We start from the raw sequence: 25,298 nt of genomic DNA on the forward strand, positions 1-25,298 counted from the left end.
AAGGAAGACCTGACAGCTTCTGTGCATGTGCAATCAGAGGTGAATCGCAATTAACTGTAAAAGCAGGGGGGTATTATTAGTACTAAAGAGATACATTAATGTAAAATAATAAATATGAAACACTCCCCCATCACAAAGTTGGTCGTGATGACCAGCAGCCTGAGTGATTGTGTATTTGTTTTGTGGGACTATAATGGGATTATTAGTGGGATTGTGGAGCTATACAGTCTTTCCAAATGGCCTGGTGATTGCTGGGGATCTTATCAGCACCGGCATTATTAAAAATGTGGGTTTTATTTTACTTTTAGCCTCCAAGCTAATCCAATTACAGTTACATATGCAGAAAAAGTGGTTATTTAAAAAAAAAATTATAATAATAAGTTGCATAAATTGCGATCGTGTATTATTGCTCACTATTTTGAAGGACAATTAATGATGCTGGGATAGTATAAAATAAAATGCATCAACTTGAACATATGTTCCCTCCCCATCCTTCAGCTTTCCAACATTTTCAGATTTGTATCACGGAGGAAAATTCAACCATTTACACAGGTGTGAAAAGTTGGGTTTTCTCTACTTAGAACTGCAGTATTTGAACATATTTAGGTGTTTGTGACTTGTCACACCTGTTTGTGAGAACTCAGGAGGCCCATTATGACTCGTGTCATCCAGCGGTGCTTGCAGGATTTTGGGGGGCTTTTTTTCTTTCACTGAAGGCAGTTTCTCCATGGCACGATCTCCATAGTGTGACATCACCGTGTAGTTCATCTGTTTTGACAAAGGAAATGGCATGCATCAACCCTGTGGGCCTGTTGAGGAACGAGACAGGGGTGCCCTAAGAGACCGACAGCATTTTGGCAATGAGCCCACATCAACATTCACACCGGGAACCATGGACCAGAAATACAGCACAGGTTTTTTATGGCCCAGCAGGCACAAACGCTATCCATCATATTCTCAGACACATGTAGAGTAAAGGTTTATGAGCGATGGATTTGACGCACCGCTTCAGCAAAGGACCATATGCTAGGAAAGTTTTCTTCGATAGCATTCCAAGGCACAGTAGCCTGACAGATACTTCATATATGGCTGATTATCTTCAACCAACCATCAATCACATCTACTTAATTAACTCCAACCAAAAGGTCATGTGATTGAAGCCGTTTGTTTGCCTGCTTGCAGGACTACACAAAAACCTATGAGACCCATTCTAGCCCAGCTTGGTGGAGGAGTGTTGCGTGGACAAAAGGAAGAACCCATCACATTTTTGGGCAGATCAGTTTAACATCGTGAAAAATGGCTGAGGTTGTCTTGGCGGCAGCGTGCAAAGTCTGAGTACCATTCTAGTTTGTGGTAATGATATAATGAGGTTTTGAAATGTTTTTCCCCCTTTTCTGTTTTTGATGAAAAGGCAAAATTTCAATTAATAAAACCAAAACTCTTGGAATCAGTATTTCATGTGTGCAAAGACAAAAAAAAATAGTTGACCAAACGTTTCATGTGAGAACTCAAAAGTGACAGCGGACAGACAAAGCTGAATCATGAAAAATCAAAAAATTATAACCATGGAATGAATCCAACAGCTATAAACAAGTCGGATCACTATGTGCAGTGTGTGGGCTTCTCCATCTCTCCTACATTCCTCCTCCTCCTCCTCCTCTTCTTCGGCTTGTCCAAATGTAGGACAAAGTCCTTTCGCTGCTATTTCTACCTGTTTTAACAGGACCTGCTCTGATGAGTTGTACTCCCTGTTGAGACTGTCAAACGTTTCTCTGTCTGTTTACAAAACCCACCTTTTAACAGGAGAGGAAAAATGTGACGGTCAGCTTCACGTCCAAGAAAAATACAAAGTCGGGTTGTTCACGTGGTTTCTGTCCAAGTGAAGAGGCGAGTGTTTTCAGAGAGCTGCGGCCAACACTGCAGCAGGCCTATTAACTTTACTGTAACAAAACCGAGAAGGGTGGAAGGACTCACGCTGTTAGGAGTCTCCATTTTGGACATGTTTTTGATTGACAACAAGGACAAAATAGATGGTCAAGATTTATCGGTGCAAGGAATTGAATACTATCAGGAACATCTGGTTTGGAGAATGTTTATGTGGCTTTGTGGAGCAGTGAAGAATCGCGAGGCTGCAGAGCAAAGTCAGGACAAACAAAGAAGAGTTATGTTGTGGATTCATTATACTTTTGTGACTTATTAACGGCACTAAAACTTAACAAAAAAAATTACCTGACTTTTGTAAGAAAAAAAAATTAATTGTTCATTAGTTCATGTTGCCTGCGAGTGTGAAATTCGAGGAGGAGTTTGACGGAATAAGGTCAGAGGTGAGGTCAAAGATCATTAGTGATTGTTGTTCACCTCCCTAGAAACACTGCGTTGCATGAGAATGAAAGACAAAGTTATAAATGAGGAATGAAGGCAGGAGAGATTAACATTTAATTGGAGAAGTTTCAACTGTGAATTGAATGCTGATGACAGTTCTGATTTCTGGTGGACATCTGAAGGGATTTATGTTTATTCTGTTACTCTCTGCCAGTATTTTGAATTTTTTACATTCATGTTTGATCCATGACAATGTTTGTAATAATTATACAGACATTATCCAGATGCCCACGTACTACCACAGCGAAAGTGAACATGCTTTCGTCTTCTTTAGGTGATTTTCCTCTTTAATAGATAACTGCACACTCGCAAACTTAGCTGATCAGAGGCTACTACATGTGAGTGTTTCCAAGCAATAGTGAGACGAGTCCAGCCACTTCTCGCCGGTGGAAAATCGGCTTTGAACCATGTGTTTGTCATCGTTTGAGCACTAGCTGTTAACTATGCCTTGGGGATGGCCACTTGACCCCAGGAACTCCTTTATTCAGCCACAGAAAATAGATCTTCCTCATTCATTCATTGATGATGGTGAGCAGGTCGACAGATTCGTCACTAGAAGTGGAAGGGAGGGGGGGGGTTTGAGGTTTTTTTATTGTTATTGAAAAATGTGTCATCTGTTGTCTAGACAGACGGGGGTGAGAGGGTATGTGTTTGTGTCAGTCAGTGAGGAAGGAAGTGGCTCATTTTTGTCTCTCTGTGTGTTTACGGCTGAAATCTCCCAACTTAGCAAGGTGACCCCCCCCCCCCCCGCCCCGCCCAAACTTCTCACACTACTGGCTTGACCCTCCACAATCAGTCAGGAGGCTTAGAGATGTCTACCTTATCAATAGGCAAGGCTTATTATTTCAGGGGGCTTCCTCTTTCCTGGATTGGAGCATCCTCCTCGGGTGGCCACCATTGGGTCGCCAAACTTCCTGTGACCACACAGAGTATGAAAGGTGTGTAAGGTTGAACACAAGAGCCCGACTGCCCTGGTTTATAAGCCTGTCATTTGACAAGTCGACAGCCTTGTCATGTTTTTCCACTTGACTGGTGCTGCGTTGTCGGTTGATTCATATCTTTATTTGTTTGCATTTGTCAAAGAGTGTCTGTGGTTACAGTACATTTTTCAGTAAAGCTGGATTCTGTGTTAATTTCACCCCGCTGTATCAGTTTCTCCTTGTTATTAGGCTACTTTATTTAAACAGGCAATTTAAATCATGCTTAACAAACTAAATATGTCATGTTTATTACTCAACCATCCTGAATTATGATTGCGATTAAAGTCATTAGAAATAAAGGGAAAATAAGCAACTTTAATGGGGTTAATAATTGCTGAAATCCAGACAAATTCACCAATGATGGAGAAATATTTGTCTTAAAGAAAAAGGAGGCTGTCGAGTGTTAGGAAAGCTCTCGTGCCAAAGTTATAAAATTGATTATGGTGGAGGTGGTACACCAATTCAAACATGCCCATTTCATTCGCTTTTAATCTACAGTATGTGGCTGAAAATAGGAGAGGATATTTTTCTTTCTTTTTTTTTTGCTGTTGGCACAGACTTGGATTGAGATGACCACTGGGCAAGCAAAGGGTGTTTGCTCAAGTGGAGCCAATTACTCAAAATAAATTGGGTCTTCCTTTCTGTTCCCTCCTTTTGCTCTTCGTCTCTCCCCTCATCCCTCTGGTATGGGTTGTTATTTGAAAACCGGGTCAGATCTACGATGAGTCCCTCCTTCCAAATAAACAGGCTAGTGATGGCTGTTTACCCAGAGTACAAGAGCCATTATACGTTAGGAAGTTAAACATCTGTGGCAGGCAGAATAGCCGCAGACAAATCACTGTTGCCCTTTCTTGAGGAATTGATTGGGGAAAATGCTGATGTTTCTATAAATGTTACCAGCAGCATGCAGACTTGTGATTGCTTCTCAAAGAGGCATACCAACAGGATGGTGTAAGAATTCAAATCAAAAACCGTTAGTGTTTTTCTAAAATTCCTCTTGTTGATCTCGGCTGAGGGATTTTATCACCCCTGGATGCAAGGAGTCCGCGGACCCTCCAAGATTTACCCATTTCTTTCAGAGAGTGACGCAGTCTATTTTTCAATCAGCGAAAAAAGATGTGGGAAGCGTAAAATGGTAACATGAAAGATGCAGGATTTTAAAAGTGTATTCTTAATGGACAGAAAGGCAAAATATAATGAGCTTAAGGTCATGCTGTAGAGTCATTACACAATCAAAAATGAAGGCAGAAAATAACTTGAAGTGAAAGGCAGCGCTCTGTGACTGGGTGTTTAATTGGAATTGAAATGGTAGAGTAAACAGAACAATGCATTTGTGGTCATACATGTGTGAAGAATGGACTGCATTCAATCACTCGGCCATAATGGAACTTCACATAATGGGTGCCAGCTAAGTAATTTCCTGAGAAAACCTTTGATTTTTTTTTCTTTTGCTTTGAAGGTTGGAGCCAAATCAAGTGAACGTATGTACAGAGTGGAAGAAGATTAAATGTGTACATTATACACACACATGCATATTGGCCTGCAGTCTGCAGAAGCAAGGTGGTCCAGCTTTCAACTGAGGTCACCCTGTAAAGGGAAGGCTGCCAGTTTGATTCCTGTTGCTGTCTATCCGAGTGACACATCTCCCCCAGGATTTATTCCTTAAATCCAGATTACTGGTTACCAAACCTTTGGATTGGGAACCCTCAAATGAATATGTTACTCTATATTAAGATTGTTTTGGTGCTAATTTCAACCAAAGGTTCATGAGGAGATTGAAGTGTCGCAGGGAAAGCTGCAGCGATCTAAACTGGCTCGATTCATGCCAGCTTGGGGACGTCATTGCAAGCAGCTCAGCGGTGTCCCATGGCCTCAAACTGGTTTTATGTAATAAATGTTAAATAATGTATTTTTTCACTGTGTTTACAGCCTGTAGCTATACCTGTCACCTGAGCTAGCATCCACCTCTCCCCTGGTACCATTGACTCCTCTAAATGGCAGAACTGCTCAGAAGAAACTGACAAAAGAAAACAAAAATTTGCCTAAACCCCACTAAAGCTTTTTTGAACTACAGTAGAATTGCAACTGTGGCAAGTGTCGCTCATGCAAGCAGCAGAAGTACAGTTGTTGCTTCAGAAACAACACTGGCTTGTCAGTGGTTTGAACTGGAAGGTTTTAGAACTTTGCAGACCTGGTGTATTGCCCTTGATTGCAATTTTTGACTCGTCTCATTGTGAGTCGTGAGTGTAAACTAGCCTGTCACACAACAACAAATACTACAAAGAACAGTTCATTTAAATTCAAACTCTACTTGTCTGGCTTCTTTTTTCTTTTTTTTTTGCTCCTTTTGAAAAGGAACAGCACAGTGCTGCACTGAGTCCCGGCTTGATTTCCCAAAATGGCTACAACTTTAAAACAACAATGGGGTGTGAAGCTGGTCGTAGTTACTGCCACAGTCATATTTTTTACAGATGGAGCCAGAGGCACAACTGGGCTTTGGAGTTTTTCCTCATAGGTTTGAGCTGTGAGGGAATGGGCAGAAGAATGTTGTTGTAATTGGCTCACAACAGAACAGTCTGCTGCTCCCAAGATGTGAGATTTACTTGAAATGGGTGTTGCCCGAGCTTTGATTCTGCAAAACATCATGGCTCAGAGAAACAGAGGACAGTTGTACACTGTTGAGCCATAAAGCCTGACACAAACAACCAACAGGAATTTCTGTCTCATTCAATTTCAAATGAATGGTTGGCAGGATAATGCGGCATGAATCCGGTGGAAACAATATGGCACACCACTGCCTGTGTGTGTGTGGACTGGAATCTTGCATGTGTTTTTCTGTAGGCTATGGATGGATGTGTATGCATCTATACAATATGTCTGTGTGCATCATTCTTTCCCCTCAGCTGTCTGAATGCCAAGCAGCATTCAACACCTGGATCAGCAGGTCTCCCCCCTCATGCACATCTACTCTTACACAACCAGTTGATCTCCAGCCCCCCACCCCCCTCCACACCCCCGCCTTGCACAGGCAGAGTCCACACAGCTGCTAACTTTCCCAAGACTTCGCATACAGTTTCATACAATGCTGAGCTACTGTAACTGAGCTCCAGCAATGTTTCAGCACGTCTAACAATCCCTGATTCCGTGCTCCGGTCTAGAGTTGCATTATATCCGCCTTCTACTTTATGTTTCATGTTGTCTAAAGTACAGGACTTTATTCCTAAGGATTTGGTTTCTCCACAGACATTGTTGACAGATGCTTGGTGTTGCACGGCACGGTCAGTAGTAACGCAACCCTCCTGAGGGCTGGCTTTGTTAATTGTGCCAGTAATCTGTTAAAATACACTGCATGAGAGATGGAGGAATTATCACTGAGGCATTTTTTACTCTTCTCCACAAGCCTTTGTTCTATAATGTATTCCTGATGTTGGCGTCACAATAATCTATGCTACACTGCACACGTCCAAGTGTGGACACAGGATCCGGCAAGGTGTGTGTTTAGCCTCAGGATCCTAGTGAGAGCCAGGCATAAATAATCATAACATCACAGTGTTTTTACTTGTTTCATTTTGGTTTAGTTCAACCTGAGCCCGGAGTCATGGTGGACAATAAACAGGACCCCCACAACCCTGCTCCAACAACCTCCCTCGTGGCCTATTGCGATTCTGTATTCCAACCTGCTATCCTGTTGGCAGCCAATGAAAAGCTAGCAGTCCACCCACATGCCTTGGTAACATACTCTCTTGGTCCTGTTCGCATTGGCTCATATCATGTAAAAAGCAGCCATGAAAAATGTAAAAGAACTTGACCCAAATCCATGTCACCCTGCCGTACCTATGGGTGCTGGCTGGTGAACTCAGTATGGTCACCAGTGCAACGGTCAGCTGAAGACCAAGCAGATGGATGGCTGAGAAATTAAATATTTCCTGTTTCTAGCATAGAAGATGAGCACATTAGTTAGCATGCAGAGTTTCACACTTGCAAAGACAAAAAAAATAAATAAATTAGAGAATCTTGTCCAGTTATAAATAGTTAAAATATTTAATGAATGTGGTCATCATTCCGCAGCTGAAGCTCCCTCAGAAGGCTTGCGTGCTTTGATCTGGTTGTTCGCCAACGGAGACAGACACAAGCCTTCAGGAGTCCTGCAGTAGTGATGGAAAAGAGGCTAGTGAAGTCTTCCAGATAAAGGACTTCATTAAAAGCAATATAGCATATCTGTGCTGACTGGAGACTCTGATTGAACTGAAATTTACATCAACTATTCTCTCTATGCAAGGAGTTCTCCACTATTACTGCTAAAATCTCCATCAAAGCACATAGAACTGGCTTTGAAGTGAATTATGATCATGTGTCATGTACACATATATATAGATATAAATATACACATATGTATATATACATATATACACACACACACACACATATATATACACATACACATATATATATATACACAATGATGTGTGAATGCAAAAATGAGTAAGATTATGTTGTATAGAGTAACAATCATGTGTTTATATAATAAAATATACTACTATCCATCTTACTTATGAAAGTGTTCTATAGCAGTAAAAGCTTTTGACATTGTCACTCAGACACACACACACACACACACACACACAAAGTAACAAATTTCTGTTCTAACCTTCTCCAGTAGTGAAATGTATGTTCATTAGAGAGCATAAGGTCTCCACTTGCATATTAACAAGCCCCTAAAAATAGTTTCTTTGCTATCCTGAAGCCCTTTGAGGATCAGGGTTGAGAGAGGCAGCTGAACGGAGTAAAGCCTCGGTCCGTGGACAGATGTTTCCGTGAACAGGTGGCTGGGATTGTCCCCTGGATTTGCATGGCTATGACAGACACAGCAGACCTCACAGACTTCAAAGGGCAGCAGCATAACTGCTAATGATCTGTGGAGAAAGGAACGAGGAGCGGCTAGCCAGCGAGCTAGCTTCAGAGGCGTCATGTGGACAAGGACTTCCAGCAGGAAAGTCAACGGAAAACTTATTTTCTGCTACTGAATGTTTCCTGGAATGATGTCATGCTTTTCACAACTCTTGAGGGAGTCATTTGACTAAGATGAAAGCTGATGTTTCCAGTGAAGATGAACAAATTATTCCGAATTTTACAAATATAAATATAATCTGTTCTTTTAAAAAAAACACTTCTTTGTTGGTTTTCTAAAGTTTTGATCAATACCAATGACTGGACGATGAGTCATTTTGGTATCGGTTCCCATGACCTTGTTTAATGTTGATTTAATGTTATTAAGGCAAAAATTGTAGTCGAGACTGACAAATGTAATTGCCTATCTAGTTTTAGTGAGAACCAACAAGGAGCTGGCTCAAACAAGGAAAAAGTCTGGACGAAACAATAATGTTGATTTAAGATAATTGTATGTGGAAATGTTTCAGGACCATGAAAAAAAACAAAAAAAAAACCTCACCAGACTCTGAAACCACAAACGAACTCTTCGAAATCTGAATTGATGAGATTTCTTTGTGCAACGCAGCAATTAAGTCAGACAAGCCAAATATCTGCGCCTACCCCCACCCCTTCATCTGTCATATTTCCAGCTTTGATCTCATCCAACCCCATTCATTAAGCAAATACAACACAGTGCCACTTAAAGTTCGGATAGGAACCCTTAACATCTAATTAATAATGCATTTACTCCAGGCTCACAACATGAGAAGAGCACCCAGCAGTAGGGAAACATGTGGCTCTATCAATGCTAAATGTATGCAGAATTGGAGGGAAGAGCACAGACGAAGCATAAACCCTCAGCAGTCTAGCGTCAGATTAATAGGATCCATTATGGATGCAGGGTTCTTTTTTTTTCAGCCAGTCAGTCTGAAGCACAGGGCAGTGAGAGTGAAATGTAACACTGGACTGTAACTTTAACGTTGCATATTAAGTAGTATGACTAAAACAAAATGGGGGTAAAATCTTTGTCCCTGAAAATAGTTGAAATACATCAAAGTATTGTTTGAAGAGTTGATTGAATACTTTTTTTTTTAGTTTTGTTTGTTTTGCCTTGGGAGAAAATATGGGTGTCACCCTACCAAGCTGTCTGGTCATTGCTCCCTTGTGTCACATACAGAATCATCAGTCTCATCTATTTACCCGAGGATAAGGAGAGGGAGGATCACGCTATTCCCCGTAGTCCCCCACACCCCTGAGTAGGTCCCCTGACAGCCCAGAGGAAGCACCAGTGCAGCGACCAGGACCTGTACCCTCATTTGGCTTCCCACCCGAAGACATGGCCAGTTTGCAGCATAGCAAACCAGAGGCAACACGGGAACCGAACCAGCAGTCCACCCATGTCGGGAAGTAATGCAATAGATGACTGCCTTTGTTTGGAGAGGTTATTTAAAAATTTCTATGGAAATTATGAAAAATAAAATCTAAATTGAATCACTGTCTAAAGATCTGGGAGCTAAGCTTGTTTTCAGACCTGCCTTGTTTAATCCATTTCAATTGTTCATTCATTCGGACAGATGTGCAGTCACACTCTGGAGAGGATGAAATAAACCAGATCAAAACCTTGTTGAAGAGATGGTGCAATTAATTTGGTACAGTTACAAACTCTGGTGTGTTTGTGACCTTGATCTGACCTGAAAGGTGAACTCAACATGCCGTCAAACGAACTGGATGAGCGGATCCAAACACAGTTCAGAATTTTTTTTAAGTTGTTTGCTTCTCATCTTTTAGACAGACCTGACAACACATGAATCATACTTTGTTCAAAGTCAAAGACAAATGATCCTGTCCAGTGTGAGAATAACAGACGAAACTCACGAAAAAGCAGGAGTTCTGTTATTAACTCGGTCCAGACCTTTGAATCCTCCAACTCCTCCTGGCCGACCGACTTAATCTGGCATCACGACATAAAACAGCAAGCCCAGATTAGAACAAACTCTTTTTTTTCTTTGTGAATCTAATTTGAATGAACTACCAGGTGAAATTCTCTAGGTGAAAACTGAAATATGCCAGAGTAAGAAAATTTGAAGCCATGCAAGTAAAGATCACAAACATCCACCTTCCTCTTCTGCAAACTAGAAGCAGGAGCTTACCGCCATAGACACATCTTTTCCTTCCAATAGTTCTTTCACTCTTCAACCATGGCCAAAAGTAGCATATTGCGGTTGTTGACAGTTCCAGATACATGAGGAATCAAACACTGCCTCGTTTGGGTTCCTAATATCATCCAGAGGTGCACACAGCCCTGTGAACGCTCCTGCAGGAACCGTTTCTGGAGGACTCTCATTCAATGCGATTTAACTGTGATAAACTGCTACTACATTTGGACATTGATTTGTATAAAGTGTCTGCCAAAGTGGTAGACTGTAAGACTTTGCCACCCATGCTCACAGGAAACTTTAGTTTGTCTCATCCGAAATAAATCATCTTCTTATTCAAAGATTACCGAGTTCTGACCTAACCACCACCTCCCACTCCCACCCATCCCTTTAGGAGAAATGAGGAGGAAAATAATAAATCAATCTTAGACAAATGATCCTGTCCAGTTCGGGAAAAACACAAGAAAAGCAGCAGTTCTTTTATTGCCTGGGTCCAGACCTTTGAATCCGCCAGCTCCAAAAAGTTGAATGATTCTTCTGGCACCAAGACATGGGACACAAGCGGTTTCATGGTTGAAAAATGATGGAACCAATGAGCACCGCTGGGGGACTGGGGATTAGTCAATCACCACCGCGGGTGGGACGAACACCGTTGTCAAGAATTGTCAATCTGTGTGCCGTGCCTGCCCAACGTCAGCGTGTGTATTTATTTGACTTCGCTGACTTCGTAGTTTTCAGATAGGAAAAAATTTTTAACTTCTACCCCGTGGAAATCAGCTGGAGCAGAGGCAACATCCAACTTTAGATGGAAACTTTCTCTCCGATCAGTATGCGCCCCTCGGTGGCACCAAGTGGTGAACCATGATGCATCGTGATTGAATTTTATGCAACCAAGGATAAAACAACCTATTATTTGCTTCAAGACGGTCGGTTTCCACGGTGAAGTTTACAGTCTATTAAAGAACCAGAGGGGCTGTGGTCACTGACACGGCGCCAGGAATCACATTTTCTTACATTTATATGTAGGCTAGCAGAATCCGAATTCCTGTGTGGTCGTACAATTTCACGCTTTATGGGAAATTATGACAACTGAGTATCTTTTTTTTTTTTTTTTTTTTAATTAAGTGTCTTGCCAGTATCACATGTAGGCGTTCTGAACATTGTTGCTTCATTTCCATTGACACAACCGCTGAAACGATATAAAGCAGTCCACCGTCATCTTCTATTGGAAGCGAGCTCGCTGTCATGATAGCAGTTTGTCATTTTCTAGCAGCTGCTCTTCAATGAGCCGCATCGGTCCTCTGATTTTAAATACCAACGGACTTATTACCACATCTGAGCTTCAGCCCTCCCCTAAGATATCTGAACATTCAATATCAAAAACACATTATGCTAAGTGACCAGATTTAGATGTTAATCTTTCAAACAAAAATCAAGTTTTGTTTTATTGCTATTCTTACTGCTCATTTCAAATTAATAAAGATCATTGCATGAGGAAAAAAAGGCATTTTAATGTTGCGATTCAGGCGGAGGGCTTTGTCTCAGGAGTGGAACTTAAGAAGTATGAGAAAATGGTCAAAATGTCAAAATTGATGTTAAATTGAGCTGTCTAGTTTGAATTTCCCTTTCCTCTGGACACATGCATGCCTCCACGAGTAGTTTTCTCTTTTATTCTGCAGTGGGAATAAGCTATAAATTTCCAGATTACAGCCCCCCTCACCCTTTATTCAACAATAAAGTATCACATTAATTAAAGATACGTAACATTCTTAAACTAGCTCAGCCATGAGAGTGAATAGACAAATAGTGTCCTCTTATTTCAGTTCCGGGGCCTTCCTGGGGTAAAGTGACCTGACTCAGCAGGGGTGCTTTGACTACATCTTGATTTTATTACTCCTACACCCCTAAATCCAGGAGTGACCTCCCTCTTCTCTGTGCCATGTTCAAATAAACATCCACAAAAAAACTATTATTCCTCCCGTTGTCGACTAATGTGTTCGGGGCTCCCTCCTCATCTTTCTGTTCCTCCTGAAACCTTCATCCTCTGTTTGGAGACACGCCGTGACCTGATGGGATCCAGGCCACGACCTTTACACACCTAAACCCACCACACTCACACATACACGCACCACCCCGGTTCACCTCGACTCAGGAGCTCTGACCTGTGCTGACTTTGTGCCCACCGAGATGTGACTTTTCTGCAGAATACTCATTATCTTTTTCAATGTTTAAAGCCTTTAAATGTGGATTTATAATACAGGTTTTGTTCATATTTTACCTTAACCTCTTCACCTTATTTCCTTGCTTACGCTGACCAAAACAAAACTTTTTGAAGAGCGAGAAAAAAAATCTCTTTCAAATACATAATAACATCTCTAACGATACCTCAGCAAGGTTTCAATCTCAAGCTGACACCGCGCTGCATCAAGAACGCCAACATAAGATGTGCTTCACTAGAAAGCCTTGAAAAAAAGAAAAAAAAAACCTCAGGAGTGTCATACTATCTGCGCTGCCCCACCACTCACACGACCTGTAAGAAATTACATTTAGTCACAAGGTGGCCTTAATAATGTGGGCCTTTGTAAATGGTCACATTTTTTTTGTCCCAGCTTCCTTTCCAACTGTGTGTTTTGCGTAATTGGAACATTGTCTCAAGGCTTTCAGATAAAACGGACCCTCAGAGGTAATCTCCACCATCTTGGCGAAACGCAAACATAGCCAAGTCTCTCCAGAGAAGCCGCCAACTCGAGTTTTTCCTCTCTAATAACATCTTTTATTAAAGCAGGGTGAAAACAATTAGGAGTGTGTGAGTTCTGTGTCTTTAATACAGACGTTTATTGAATAAGCGTCCCTCTGTCCGCTGGAGGAGGGCCTCTGCAAGTGACACAAGTAGTATTGCCTGATGTTTAAATGGGGGGGGGCGCCTGAAGGGATTGCAGGAGTAATTCAATTATAGGTAATATGCACCAAACCTCCCACAAAACTGCTGTCTAATTCCCCTTCACTGATGGGTGAATAGTGAAGACTGTTGAGGTCCGTTCTAAAAGGGTGCGACTGTCTCAGAGTTGGATCCACATTGATGAGGTAAAGAGATTACCATGTTAAGGATTAGCTGGTGGTTCTGTATGAAAAGGTCTTTTCCATAAGTGGATACCAAAGCTTAAGTTGGTCCCGGAGCCTGGAAAGATAATGAAGTAGAGACACATTTAAGGTGGGCGTGTCTGAAATAGAGGTTAATCTTAAATCAAGGAAATGTGGCTGAGAGCCAGATAGTTTAAAATGGTTGTTCACCAGTCTCCAGTGTTCAACACCATCATATTTTGAGAACAATGCGACTTTATTTTGTTTTGTTTATTTCCTTCTCCCGTTGCCTTCGTGTGGCACAGATGCATTCAGTGAGAGTCACTGGAGGTTTTCCTGTCGCTTCACTTCCTCATAAAAATCTCAAGACTTACAGCAGCTCAGCCTTCGTATCCGCCGACACTGTGACACAGCTCCTGTGAAATGTTGCACTCTTCAAAATGGTCTTAACTGTATCCCTTTTGTTTTTAGTAGCGGATGCTGACTTCATATGACAGCCATATTGGATAGTTGATTTTTATGCCATCTTAAAAATCTCTTTAATACATGGATGGATTTGTGTGTTTGGACATTTTATTGTTTCACATGCAAGCTGGGAGGAGTGGGTGTGAGGATTATATGTGATCACTTTAATAATTTTACGATACAACAGGCCTGTAATACATCTTCCCTTCATGTAGTCTTGCAATACTGGATACCAGAGATCTGTTCCTACAGGAGTCTGGGGATTTCTGAATGCTAGATACCGGCTTGGATGGTGGCTGCTAACAAATGCGCACACCTGAGAGTTCATCAGACACACCTCATACTGGAAATGATGCTCACCCCCAATTTTCCACCATGGTAAGATGTAAAACGATAGTTATGTTTTGCCTCAAATGTGACAAACTTTGAAGCAGTTTTCTTCTGCGACTCAGCTGGGCCTCCCTACAATGCCTTTGTTGTTTGTAGGACAGTGTTTACTGTTACACAACTGCTGCATGTCATTAGCAAGTGTTAGAAGAGTGACACAGGAGTCTACCTTTCATGTGGGCCATAGGTTATTCAGTCATATCAGATCTGTTTGAGCGAGAGGTGTAATTGTCTTTTGGAGGCCGTACTATGTGGTGCTGTTGAAATGTACCGAGCAATACTGAGAGGCTCGCTTTTTTTTTTTTTTTTTGTCTTGCAATGCAGGAAATATTAAGAACACACACAAACACACTGAAGGGAAAAACAAATACAGATTTGGCTCAGGCTCCTTTTTTTTTTCTTTCAACAGATTCATTTGCATTCTGCTAACTCACACTTTACACAAACTCAATTTCATCTTCACTCTACACCAGACTTGTTTTCTGCGCCCTGTGTGAACTTTTGAGGGACTAATTGACAGACTAAAAATATCTACTTCTTGCAACTGAAGGCAAATGCGGGTTTTTAGAATTTATGAAAACTAACAGAGGAAAGGAAATGAAGTAAACGGGAAGGGAGTATTTGCATACAACAAATTAAATAAATTCTCCATGCAGAACTTCCTCCTCTGGGTTAAGAAGTAGTTCCTGACGGCCTGGATTCACTCAGCAAAGGGCCAACAGGTTAATGACGGATAAATTAATGAAAGTATCTGTTGGTATGTACATGATGTACGGTATTAAAGGAGTGTCTCTGCTTCTGTGCTGTGATCAAATACAATCATTTCTAGTTCAGAGCTCAACATTATGTTAAGGTAAATGTCTCCTCAGAACACTGTGCAGCGCCGCAGCTTGTTGCCGTGAGCGTGATCAGACAACAGAGGGGGGGAAAAAAATAAACCAGTGAGGAAGACTGAAAAGGATACTTTTGAAGTGCCAATCACAACACATCCAAGCAGAAAAACGTTATCAAATTTGTCAAACTTTTGCGATGATTAGGGCTTGTCTAATTCAAATGGATGGACAGATGGTAGGGGTGAAGTGGCCTGTGAAATCCAAGCCCAGTTTAAAGGCAGGCTGGTTTTGAGCAAGAGGGAATAAATATGTTAACGCAACCTGCTCTGTAAAAGCGAACATGCCGCCTCTCATTCCCAGTCTTGCTTCGCCCCACATGTCAGGCTTTCTGGGTCCATTAGGTATAATGGAGTGTAAAATAACCTTCAATACACCTTTTTGGAAAGCTATGGAAGTACCAGGGTAGAACCTCACCAATATGGTGCGCTTTTGAAGAAGGAGAATATAAGAGAAACAGAGAGACCCTCCTTTGTCTCTGGTTCAAATCAAAGGCTTACGGAAATATGTCTTGATGGAAGTAAACTGTTCTCAATGGGAAACATGTGACCTGCAAAGTGGCAAGGTGCTTCAAGAAGAGCCGAGAGCTGTAGCCTCTTTACTCGGGGAGAGGTGTGTCATGACGCTCGGCAGAATCTGCAGGGTGCCTTCTTTTGTTTACATTGCAAACGGCCCCACTCAGGGTGAAAGGTCAAAGCGATAATCACACATATAAACACACCTCTCCTTCTGAGCAGCCCTTTGGAAAGGCCTCCTTCTTGACCCTGATGCTTTTGGCAGGTAAATGTTTGTAATGCATCAACACAGGCTACATCTTTACAACCGCGGTTGGTTTTCTAAACACTTTTTTTGCATCTATTTTCTGCATTTGTTTCTTTTATCGACGCCACAAGTATGTTGTGGTATATACTTGCTACCATCAGCCATTCAGGAGCTGTTGTGCAGCTGATGCGGTCATTATTTTAAAACCATATTTTCTGACAAATCTAGATGAATGACATCAGCTGTGATGTGTACTTTGCTACATTGTATCTGTGGATATTCTCAGTCATCCAGGTCATGATAAGTCTCAAAGTCTGTTTAACGGTTTCTCAAGTCTCTTGGATGAGAGGTGAAACGTCTTCTTCTCACACGAGATTAGTCCAGTTGCCATATTTTATGCTTTTTTGAGACTTTACTACATTGACATATAAATTAATGGTCACAGAGAAAGTGGGGACGACTTCGGATCATCCTTTTAAATATTTAGAGTCGGGTTTTCGTCCAAGCGTATTGCGAAGTTGAACTGTTTTTTTTTATTAAGGGAGAAAATAAAAGTGTAATATTAACTGATGTGTTGATCCGGTGTTTCCAGCTACAACTGTAAATGCAAATTTTAGGATAAGCTTCATCGAGATAAGTACCGAGTTTCTCCTACCCGTTTTATGCTAAACAAAACCCCCCTCAGAGCGAAGTCAAATCACTCTAGTCCAGGATATTCATCAGACTCAGCTCCGATTACTCATGATGAAATATGACAGCCAGGTGGGCATGCAAATTTTGGCCCCTTGTCCAGTACGTTGCACAAGAACACCAACACGCACCTGTGAGAGTTCACCTGACTTTTACCTACATGCACACAATGTGTCATGCTAATGCTAACAATGCAATGCCGGCTTGCAGCTAGCCCTCATTCAGGGCTCCTGAGAGTTTGCTACACTTGAGCCCAGCCTGGAATTACATTTTTTTTTAAAATACATATTTACCAACCTATAAGTTTCAAAGTGAAGATCTGACTCCAGGGCTGTTTTTTTTCATACCAAAACCAGGCGCCATTTCTCTGGTTCATTTAAAAGGGGATAGTGCACTTTAGCTGTAGGAGTTTGGAACACGGTGGTGTTTTTAGTTCACTTTCCCAGAAAAGCCAAAGAGCAGACTAGAGGACTCCCACAGGATTATTATCGTTTACCGTGTAGCTCTGTAGCTATCTGCAGTTTCCAGAGCAACAGAGAACATGGAAGACCATTGCCATGATGCTCCTTCCTGAGTTGTAGAACCCTCCCCTGACTACAAAGATCTAAATCTGCGGGCGACAATCCAAATTGTGATTTCTAGTTATGGACATTTCACAATCTGTCACTCACAGGGATCATGTGACACATCTACAGCACAGCACAACTGCTGCCATGCCTGATATCACCTGAAACAATGGCGGATTTGAATTCATGTGTGCTGGAAATGTTTCACTCAGGTATCTTTACAAGGTTTATCTGCAGTTGGAAGCTAATTTTTGAGTAAATATTCTATCTGTCACCTCCTTCTTTAACCACACACCATGTACCATCAAAGTGGATTCATTAGCAATGGTTTATTATGAGAATCAAAATCCTGATTGGATGTTAGTTTGTTACTTACAGACTAGTTGAAGTTTCATCCAACTGTTTCCTCAAACAGTTTTTTTTTTGTTTTTCCAACTGTGTTTTTGTTGTTTTGTCTGGACATGTGGCTGAGATGGAGAGAAAAAATGAATCTCCAAATGTAGTCAACGTGTTGAAATGCTTCATTCTTATATACAGCGTACATAGGTTAATTGAGTTTTGTCTTTCAATCTATGAAATTCGGAGACCAAAAAAAAAACGTAGTTACTGTACTTTCTTACAAATCCACATGTGCGACGAGGCAAACACACACACACATACACCTAGGCCTACATAGACACACACACACACACATTCAACAGCTCTCTAATTAATAGCTCCTCTGCCTCCTGAGTCTGTGAGGCAAGTCCACCCTAATCCCCTGGCACTTAGTTCAGAGTAATCAGCGCACAGCAAAGTCTGCCTTTGGAACACTAATTAGCATCATTGATTTTCTCCTCAGACTCTGACATGCAAATAGCCCAAAAACAAGTTACTTTTTTTTAAAGGGGCCTACCAGTGATAAAAGGACTATAGTTTATTGTTTTAGCTGTACACATACAGATAGAAAGGATATGTGTTAAAAACTGAAGAAAATATTTCATTAACTCTGAAAGCACATAATTAGAGCTTGGTTTACTGACAAATTAGCATATGTTGTTGATTGAAAGTACTGTCACAAATGATTTAAAAAGAAAAAAAAAACCACCAAGGCATTTTGAACATGTGGCATTTTGGTATTTTCAAAGACCAGCATTTGCATTTTCATTTGCATATTGGCTAATGGAGTGAAAATTATCTCAAAGCATAACTGGCTTAAAGTATGTTTACACTGATACGCTAATTAAGGTATCTCTCCAGTGATTACTTTGCCAGTCAGTTTAACAACTGGTAAACTGCAAAGCCTGCAGCCTGAGATGCTCAAGCATGTGAGGTAACTTCAGTGAGAATTGCCAGTGTCCACATGCCAGGGGCGAGAGGTAAATTGCAAGTAATGGACTCTGTGTAAGGGGGTGTTTATCAGACTAAATGAGCAGAGTCACACTGGAGGGATACTGAGAGCTCCGAAAATATGTCAGTCAAGCTCGCTCCCTGCTTGTTCGCTGCAGATAAAAAGAAGAACCACACAAATCAACCCGAAATAATGCTACAACAATAAGTTATTGTTTACCGCAATTCAAAACCAGTATGAGATTCAGCTATTTTATCGAGCTAATTAGCTATTGGCCATGTCTTATAAAAGTGGAATCAAAGTGACCACAATCAGCCCTTGCTGTCTTAACAAGAGCGGGTGAGGAGACCATCTTAGCATGATTTAACCAAAACCCTCTACTGGCAAATCCATAAAGGGAAGGAAGAACAAGGAATTAAGAAGATTTGCTGTCCTCCAAATACCCAAGCCAGATGCCAATTTATCGCCCGTCTCTTTTTCTCTCTTTCGTCTCTGTTTTGCTCCTTCCTTCCATCAGGGCTCTTATAATTTTTCTCTCATTCTCATTCTTTCTCTCTCGCTTTCTCTCTCTCTCTTTCTCGCTCTCTCACTGTGTGATTGCATCCATATGGTCTCCAGGGATAGATGGGGTCAACACCCTACTTACTCACGCCACAGTGAGGCACTGACACTTGTGAGAAAGCCCTTACGCAGGCGCACACACAACCACACACACACACATAAATGCACAGATGCATTACCACTGTGATTGCCTCCATGCAGCAGGCCCACACTGTGCAGCCTCAGTGCTGAGCAGAGAGGATGGGCTATGGGATTATCATGCCAACACTTAAATCTGGATCGTGAACGCATGGAGAAAGTTGCTCGGCAATAATTCACCTCCTCCTCCAGATACATTTAGGATTGGCTCCTGAGGGGATCTGGCATCAATTAAGCGGCGCTCAAAAGATCTGGGGCTTGATGGGGCCCAATGGATCCTTCTGCCTTCAATTCTCTCTTTTGTTCAGCAAAGCCAGAAGAGGTCGTAAATTTGAACCTGAAGACAGCGTGCAAATTGCAGTCACACTTGTGAGCGAAGGGAATCAAGGCCAGGAGACGGGGAAGGAATTAGGCTGCCCTCCACCAGTGGTCCAAATCCTTTCCTCTTTCCATCTTGCATGCAGGAAAACAGGCAAAGACACACACTCACACACATACACACAGCGATGTGCAACCAACATATGTTGTTAACCACCCATTTGTGGCCGTCTGCCATGTGTGCAGTGCAAAAAAGCAGATGAACACACCTACAACCAAACACGCATAAGCGCACAGAGAAGCACGCATGTTTTCAGCCACCAAGGAAACAACAAAACAGTTGGAGTAAACACAAGCAGTTCAGACAGTTCACTATCCACATAGCCTGGTCTGTCTTCAGCTCTCTGCCTGTGGCCCTCTTTCCCCTGCCCATGCTCTCATCTCTCCCTCTCTCTCTCTCTCTCTCTCTCTCTCACACACACACACACACACACACATACACACATCATTGAAGGACGTCGATAAAATCTTCTATAATGAACCCCTCCCCCAGACCTTGCTAGTGACCTCTGGGAATCTGATTTTGACTGCCACATCTCTTATCATATCTCGGCTGTCACTCATAAATTACAGCAATATAACAATGGATGATGCATCTACCCCAGACCTCCACTGACACTGTATATTCCACCAAGCAGTCTCGTACACGGAAGACTGATAGATGGAGCTGGTGCTGCTCCTGGATGGAAGCTTCGTGTGACAAAATATGATGCAAGAAAAAGAGCGTGTTTAACTCCCCATTCAGATATTACTAGAGTATCGGAAGAGAGGAGCATTCATACAACAACGGGGCTTGGATCATTTTTCATGTTGCTCCCTGGCGCAGCTCACTGGCACGGGGAGCAGTCATCAGTGAGTCTACAGGTAGCACAGGTGTGAAATTCTCTCTCTCCTCTATAAATCCTTTTATTCTGCTCGTTCATTCATTTTCCATTCGAGTGTTTACTTAGAATCTGTGGGGGGATAATCAACCTTCTCTGCGGTACACAGTGAGAACCCTCTTAGCAGGGGAGTAAGTGGTACACCAAGGATGTGTGTCTACAACACACCTGCCACTGGTCAAGCTCACACAAACAACAGGGCAAGGAAAATGTTCACTCCAACATGCAAACAACAACAACAACAAAAGGGATGTTATTAGTTACAAATGTGGTTTTCTTGCGTCGACAAGCAAAATATGTTCCAGAGGAAAAGCCTTTTGGCTAAAGATAAAAATTACAAGGTTGTTACGTCACTTTAATACATGAAACAGCGTGAAATTCGATTCTTTATCGCGTTCACATTTATGATTAAGAAAAGGTAGCTGCCAATAACTACCAGCGGATTTATGGTAAGTAAATAAAACTTTGTGTACCTCTACGTGTGGGTTGTTGTTACTCAGCCACACACAGGCAATGTTTTTAAGAATTTCACCATTAAATAGCCTTGCCTGACAAGAGCCTTGGATCTAACTTTTTTTTAAAAATGCATCATTCATCAACATTTTAATAAATAAATAAATAAAACAGGAGCAAAAATGAATACAGAGTGCGATCAATGTGAACTAAATTGGAACCTTGTAGTTGCTAAAAACATATTGACTTTTTTAACACCATAGTTTGTAATGTGTAACATGTACTTTTGTGCGAGTTACTTTGCCACGTTCTATCATTTTTGAGTTGAATACATCTAAATAACTGCAATTAACTGCCAATAAACAGTACATGTGCAGCACAGGTATTCCTCTACTGAAGCTAAATCTTTCCATGAGTGGAAGTAGTAGTTTTCCACAAGAGGTCGAGAGGTTAAAGTTATTTTAACCAGCAGCCATTCCATATCCAGCTTCCTCGACCCTAAAACTGTGGTCACAAGATCACGAAGGTTGCTCTCAGATTAGCACGCCATCCTTTTTGAAAATTAAGGAGGGAGAACCCTGCTGTCTTAGGAGAGAGAAAATCCTCAATCAGGCCCTTGACCTTGCAAACCACCGACTTAACGGGCAACTTTGATTTGTCAACGATGACCACAACAAAGCACGGCCACACCGGCTGCTGCTTCTGTCTTACACATGTCATGTGGGTCATATGACGCTGAGATCACAGGGGATTGAGGATGCTTTCATGTGCTACAAGTGTTAACATCAACCCAGCTTAGCCACAGGTTTAATAATAATCATATTGAGAGCCTTTAAGGTAATTAAACAAGTAAGTAAAGCTGAATTTTTCAGAATCTGAACACAAACTATTGCACGATAAATTTAAATTACTGCCGCCGCATTTCAAACATGTCGCAATAGAGTTAGCAGGCACGTATGTGACATTAAAATATCACAAAACTGTGACCCCTGTTTAAATCTTTCGGAGTAAAACTGCATTTCAATAACGCCGAATGTATCGGAGCATAAAGCATTTGTCAGTGATAAGGAAAGTTGTGGCTATTAAGCTCAAGGGAGTTATTGCAAGAACAGCAACAGCAGAGCGAGAGTACAGTCAAGCAGAAAAAACTTGGGGATAATTGGCATTTTACTGCTGATTTCATGCATTTACTGTCTGCTCCTTTGGTGCCTGTGGTGGCTTCACGGACGTTTTGTTGCTTTTGACTCAGGCTAGATGCTATTTCAACTGTTTCAGAGTGGATGGTTCTTGTAGAGGAGTGGCAGGTGTTTGGGTGGGAACGTGACCAAGAGAAGGAACAGTATACTTTACACGGTCGGGAAGAAAAGTCTTGCATATTATACTTGTCACCTCAGTGAAGATCTCGTGCTTAAAAAATGTTTCGAGATGGAGGAAAAAAAAAAAAAAACAACTTTTGTTGTCTTTACAGCAGGATACTTGGCCAAAACCTGAAATTGGAAGCGCCCTCCGTGGTCCCACATCTCATAATAAATGGAGAAGTAGTAATTGTTCCACATGTGAGGCCCAAACTGTTTCATTCTGCAGCCCGTTGAAAGAACGGGCCAAAGTGCACTTTTGTTTGCTTTTTCATCCAAGATTCACGTTTTATTGGTGGTGACTTAAAAGCTTCAACATCCACCGTGTGACACTGACGATGAGAGGTCGGGATCAGGTCTTAAATGACTTTCTTATTTTTTTTCTAATGTTGTGGTAAAAGTATGAAATGCTGGACGGCTGAGAGTACGCTTCACACACAATTGAGTCCAACAAAAGCCAGAGTCATTATTACTGTCTAGGCATCATAAAAAAGGAAGAGGGAAAACGTTCGAGGCTTGGAATAAATGGGCTGAGGTCATATGTGAATATTATGAATATGAACTGATCTCGTGTTGAAATGTTGTCAATAACATCCTACATCTCGAAAAGTAGCATCCCCTCTGCCAGTAGGAACTTACACTCTGAATGAGACAAACAAACACACACACACACACACCTTCAGCTGCGCACAAGACTGATGGAAACCATAACACGGAGTTGAAGTTCTCCAGGGGATTGAGGAACGCCACACACTAACACGACTCTGGTTACCCTGTAACCTGAGACACAAAACTGCAGCGACACAGAGACTCACACAGAGTGAGAGAGACAGAAGGGGGAAAGAGTGTGTTTGAAGCCACTCAGAGTGACACAACACACCAGCAGCAGGCTTTTTTTGTGTGTGTGAGAAATATCTCAGGGTAATTTCTTCGACCAGCTAAAATTTCGTTACATGAACATGAATTCATCACCGTTAAGGTAATTTAAAGTAATGTAACTGATAAAACTTTTTTTTCCCTCCCGAAGCATTAAGTAAAATATGCATTGAATGTTTTAGAGAGAAGATGAGGTAGTACAATTACTGCATGCAGAGACACTGGTCCAACAACAGTTAGCATCCAATCAGGGCTTTGGCATGTTTCAAGACACCAGAAGCGTGTGTGTGTGTGTGTGTGTGTGTGTGTGTGTTTATGACTGTGTGTGGTCTTATGTAGACAGCAATGTGTGCAGGTGTTCTCATGTGCATCATGCAGTATGTTGCAGGTGCGTGAGCTTTTGCTGTGGAATCAAAAGATTTATCGAGTCTGTAATACATTTTTAAAATCTACATCTATCGGAATTCATTCAGATCTTTATGATCAATAACATTTTCATTATCCAACAATGCGGATAGTTATAATTGTTTTTGTAAATACACTTGACAGCTAAATGAAGCAGCTAGTTAATATTTAGCATGATTGGGTCAGTCCCTCATCAATTATTTTCTTTTGTTGCCAAGAACACTTTTTGAATTATACCGAGTATATTGTTTCTGAGAACTATTTGTAAATAATTTCATCCACATCCAAACGCCAGTAAAAATAAAGAAAGATGAAATGTGCAGAGAGATAGGCACAGTGGGACACGAGGGAAAAAAGGCAAAATTTGTTTCTTAGAGATCAGGATTATTCGCAAGGGGAGCTGTTAGAACAAACAAGAAAAGACCGAGCTGAAAATAAAAGATTGGAGGCACGTCTTCATTAAGTGAGGTAAGACTCTGGGAATGCGTGAGAGGAAGATGGAGAGGGAAAACGAGTCAGGAAGAGAGAGCAGTTAATAACGAAGTAGATAAAAATCTCTTTACCCATTAATCAGTGCGCAATCCCAGAGCAAGAGAAAGCATCTTCTTAATTCTCTCCAAGCATTGAATAAATCCCTTTTACTGCTTCCACACGTGTATTAAGTTACATTATCTTACTGTGTTTGTTAATAGGTGGACAAGACAGAAGAAGGACAAACACTAGAGGGAGTAACAAAGAGCAAGCGAGGCAAACACTGAGGTAATGGGGATTGACTAAGCCTGCAGAGCGCAAACAACATGGCAAAATAGAGTCCTCCGCCCTTGAACTCAGGCATTTTTATCTTTCTGATGAAGCGACCTCATTTAACCTGCTCATAGCATGTGAGAAAAGGCCAGAGGAGGCCAACTGACGAGGCATCTACAGTAAAACAAACGGTACATTCAAGTATTCAGGCAGAGTAATAACAACATGTCTGGCTGTGGCTACTTTACAATAGTTCTAACATTTAATGTGAATATAAACATCCCAGTGGATGCCAAGGTTTGTGATTGAGGTGATGTCTTAATTCATGCCAAATGAAAATGTGGCTGTGATAGAGAGCTTCCCGATAAGCACCCAGACACACAGAAGAAAACTAGTTCCCAACATGCCAACTCCCTCTCTACACCCGGGACCCGTACTCCCTCGTGACGACGCCGAGCTCCTGCCTCTGCTCGCCTCTGAACGGGCTTCATCGATGTGACAAGCTTGTCACAGGTTCCAACACCATGAAGGAAGCTGAAGAAATGCAGAACCAATGAGTCTCGGGGTTTCCTTAAGGGAGCTAACTTGGGGTCTGGGGTCTGTTTGAACTCCCTACCCCCTACCCCCCTACACACACACATACACACACAAACCCCCCCCCCCACACCCTGACTTTTGGAGCTCTAAAAAATGTAAAGGGGCAACATGGTTAATCCCTGAGGGCGTTCACAGACCTGGGAGGTGAGGGTGAACGAGAGGGTTTGCATTGTGAAAGAAAAATATCCTCGAAAGTTCAAATCTTTCTAAGTAAACCAGTAAATGAACCCCAAACTCTTTAATCCTGATTGCTGCAAATACAACCGCAATCTTTCACATGAAACCACGTGTT

The 25,298-nt window shown here is 41.7% G+C and overlaps 1 long non-coding RNA gene across 1 annotated transcript in view; it reads right to left on the bottom strand.

Moving 5' to 3' along the window:
• Nucleotides 1-414: 414 nt before the first annotated feature.
• The window catches only part of LOC147249712 (uncharacterized), a 50,132-nt gene continuing 25,248 nt past the window's right edge, over nucleotides 415-25,298 (bottom strand). The window contains exon 3 of the long non-coding RNA XR_015119277.1: nucleotides 415-768. This is a non-coding gene — a long non-coding RNA (uncharacterized LOC147249712). The remainder of the gene's footprint in view (nucleotides 769-25,298) is intronic.

This window comes from Aulostomus chinensis, chromosome 14 (genome assembly GCF_037954235.1).
Source record: "Aulostomus chinensis isolate RoL2024-O1b breed Wild chromosome 14, RoL_Achi_v1.0, whole genome shotgun sequence".
Lineage (NCBI taxonomy): Eukaryota > Metazoa > Chordata > Actinopteri > Syngnathiformes > Aulostomidae > Aulostomus > Aulostomus chinensis.